At 31.2% G+C, this 3,577-nt stretch overlaps 1 long non-coding RNA gene across 4 annotated transcripts in view; it reads left to right on the top strand.

Moving 5' to 3' along the window:
- The window catches only part of LOC106882780 (uncharacterized), a 397,572-nt gene that overhangs the window by 218,692 nt on the left and 175,303 nt on the right, over positions 1-3,577 (top strand). Inside the window, exon 1 of one of the 4 annotated variants that reach the window (XR_008266019.1) lies at positions 2,841-2,992. The exons of the other annotated variants lie outside the window; for them this stretch is intronic. This is a non-coding gene — a long non-coding RNA (uncharacterized LOC106882780). Of the gene's footprint in view, positions 1-2,840; positions 2,993-3,577 lie in introns of those variants that run through there. 4 annotated transcript variants of the gene reach the window in all.

The raw sequence follows: 3,577 nt of genomic DNA, 5'->3' as shown, positions 1-3,577 counted from the left end.
ATATATATATATATATATATATATATATATATATATATATATATATATATACATAAATATACGTATATACACACGAATATATATGTGTGTGTGAGTGTGTGTGTATGTGTGTATACTTATGTCTTAAAACTGTGTTACGCTTGAATTAATTAATTAATTGAATCACGTTTTCTTTCGCCCTCAGTGTTATGGAAATTAGTCAAACCAATTTAGATGAGTATATGCATGAGTTCGTGTGTGTGCACCGGTGCGCATGTTTGTGTCTATCTGTGTGTAAATGTGTGTTTGTGTATGGTTTTGTGTTCTATAAGTTAACCGCGCTGTTTTGTGATCAGACATGATTGACCTAAGTGACAGTTTTCATAAAAGTTTAATATAGATCGTTCGTTTGACCGATTTGTATCTCTCTGCCAACTACGAAGAGGAAATCTCCGGATTAGCCAAAATGTGCAGAATCTGATAGTGTGGCTCTCTCTCTCTCTCTCTCTCTCTCTCTCTCTCTCTCCTTCTTTCTCTCTGTACATATATGTGTAGGTGTTTGTTCGTATATGCATATATAAATGTATTTGTATGGATATGTGTACATATTTTTTGTGAGTACAGAGTACAATACAGTAAAAATAATTCGCGAGAAAAAGAATCAATAATAAGATCGTCTTTATTCGTTTGCCTTCGGACAGTTGATTTCTGTAGTTATTATCAGTGTATTTTGGTGATTCAAATAAGTGTTTTGACTGTTATTTCCAGTTTCACGTTTTTAAACACTATTGGGCTGGGTGATATGACTGTGTATGTAGGAAAGTTTCTCATTGGCCTTATTGTACGGTTTTTAAGAGGGAGGGTTTATATCTAGAGAAACATCTATATTTATTTACATTTACCCTCATACACACATCCATAAGCTGGTGTGTATATATTATCCTCTGTTTATCTCCACAAGCGTCAATTCAGGCATCTCTTTACATATATAAATATATGATATTTCTAACTTCCACAAGTTTTTTTTTTTGTATCCAATATTTACATGCTAGTAAATAATGTTAGAATTTTTAGCGATCTTATAAGGTTGAAATTTCTTTTCCATTTTCTGTTTTTCCTTTTATAGACAACTTCGCACCTGCTTTTGCTTTTATGTAGAAAATATATCACATATTTTATCTTAGAATATTTCTTTAGTAAACCAATATATATTTCCAATTTAATTGTTCATGTAACTACACACGCATCATGTAAAAGCCGAGGAAAGATCAAAGTCTGACGTCCTGTCAATTATAACGACAACAACCAACACCACTACAACCATAATAATAGTGATGATGATGGTGATGATAATAATAATAATATTAATAATAATATTAATAATAATAATAATAATAATAATAACGATGATAATAATAATAATAATATTAATAATCTATATTATAATGGAGAAAGCTGCTTGTTAATTAGGTATGTAACAGTTACTAAAAAAACCCAATTATTAAAGGATTGACCGTCTGGAAAATTTATAAATTCATGTTCCAAGAAATTTCTTGTAATTCTGATGTCTGATGTTTATTGAATATTCGAACTACAACTTTTCACAAATATAAATATTCGCTGTATGCATTACGGACTTGATTTTAATGTTTACTAAAGATAAGGAAGATAGAAAAGTGGATAGATATAACAGGTTAGCTTGTGAGGCTAAGCAGTTGTGGTCGATGAAATAGTGGTAATAGTACCAATGATTGTAGGAGCTCTTGGAACAGTATGTAAAAATCTTGAGAAGTACTTGGAACAAATAGGGGCCGCAATAAGGGTGGAGCACTTGCAAAAAAAAAAAAAAACAGCAGTGCTTGGAACCGCTCGAATACTCAGGATGGTGTTACGTTAGTTCACTGGTAGAGAACAGATGACACCGTAGTACATCTCCAGGGTAAGAAGCTGTGCAAAGACAATGAATAATAACAATAATAATATAATAATAATAGTAATAATAATAATACTATTGTCGTGTGTGGTGTGAAGACATCCATCAAGAAACGAAGACTAAACTGAAAAAAAATCCAATAAAGTTAATAATCTTAATCATTTCTAGTATTGGCGGAATGTGACACCCCAAGGCAGTTATAACACGACTGACTGCAGCAACATTAGGAATGATAATGATAAAAACAAAAAGGAACTGAAATACTTTGAGAATGATCCCTGGCTTACTGTCCCAGCAAGATGGGTAAAAGATTCTTTTGACTGATACGTCACACGATTTGTAAAGAATTACTATTCTTTTCATCCTAACTTTATTTCATTTTGTTCATGAATAATCCGGTGTGTTTATTTCAATCGCTTATCAATATATACAGTAGGTTTCTTTGCCCTGGGTGTCGAGAAGACACTCAGCAAGAAATGAAAACAAAATTGAAAGAAAAAAATACGTTATGATGACGATGATGATGATTATGACTATATTTTATTGACTGAATTCTAAGTTATTTCCCGTTATATACATTTACTCGCCTGTACCATATTGCCGAATGATAATGTTATCATTATATTGATTTCGTTGATACTACTTGTATCTTTATTTGGCGTATCTTAGTTTTGTTTGCATTTTTGTTTAGTTTTGGAAATTCTTTCCTCTAAATTTGTTTCAAATGTCTAAGCAAAGCCCCAACAGACTCATTCATATATGTTTCAGATATTTCTCTAACACACACACACACACACACACACACACACACACACACACACACACATCAAAGTTCAAAGTTTTGATAGAGTGACGTCTCCGCGAAGTGACGTGATTGTTATATCTTGCGCTTCATAATCCCCACGATGAATCAAGAATATTATTCGGAAAACTAATATTTTAACAGCAATGTGAATACTCTAGCTGCCACCATGCAATATAGCAGCAGAATTTAAATTCAACTGCAAGCGTTATCATAGATGGATGGACGTATCAGATATGTTTGAAATATATGCTCGTGTATGCGTATAAATGAAATATGTATGTATAATACACATTCCATCTATCTATATTGATCTCTCTCTCTTCTATTTATCTATCTACCTATCTATCTATCTACCTATCTACCTATCTATCTATCTATCTATCTATCTATCTATCTATCTATCTATGTCTGTCTATTTATATCTCATGTATATATATGTGTGTGTCTGTATGCATGTATATATATACATACATACATATATATATAGAAATATAAAAAGATACATACACACATAGATAGATATCTATATGTGTATGCATGTATATATATATATATGTATCTATATGTATATATATATAGACACACACATATATATTGGTATTGTGTATTTTACAAGCATGTGTGTATCCATATGAGTGTATTGGTAAATGTGCATGAGTTAGTGTATAAAAGTAATTTCACATAAGCATATTTGTACTCAGACGTACAAGACGAGGTGCGTATATATGCGGGCATATCTGTATGTTGATTTGTGCATATGTATATATACCTGTCATCCATCTATCTATCTATATCTATATATATAACATGCTTACATATATATATACATATATAATACACATATACGCTTATATATATAT

This window comes from Octopus bimaculoides, chromosome 18 (genome assembly GCF_001194135.2).
Source record: "Octopus bimaculoides isolate UCB-OBI-ISO-001 chromosome 18, ASM119413v2, whole genome shotgun sequence".
In the NCBI taxonomy this organism is placed as follows: domain Eukaryota; kingdom Metazoa; phylum Mollusca; class Cephalopoda; order Octopoda; family Octopodidae; genus Octopus; species Octopus bimaculoides.
Note: the sequence above shows the minus strand (reverse complement) of the source record. Positions and strands in the feature narration are given on the sequence as shown.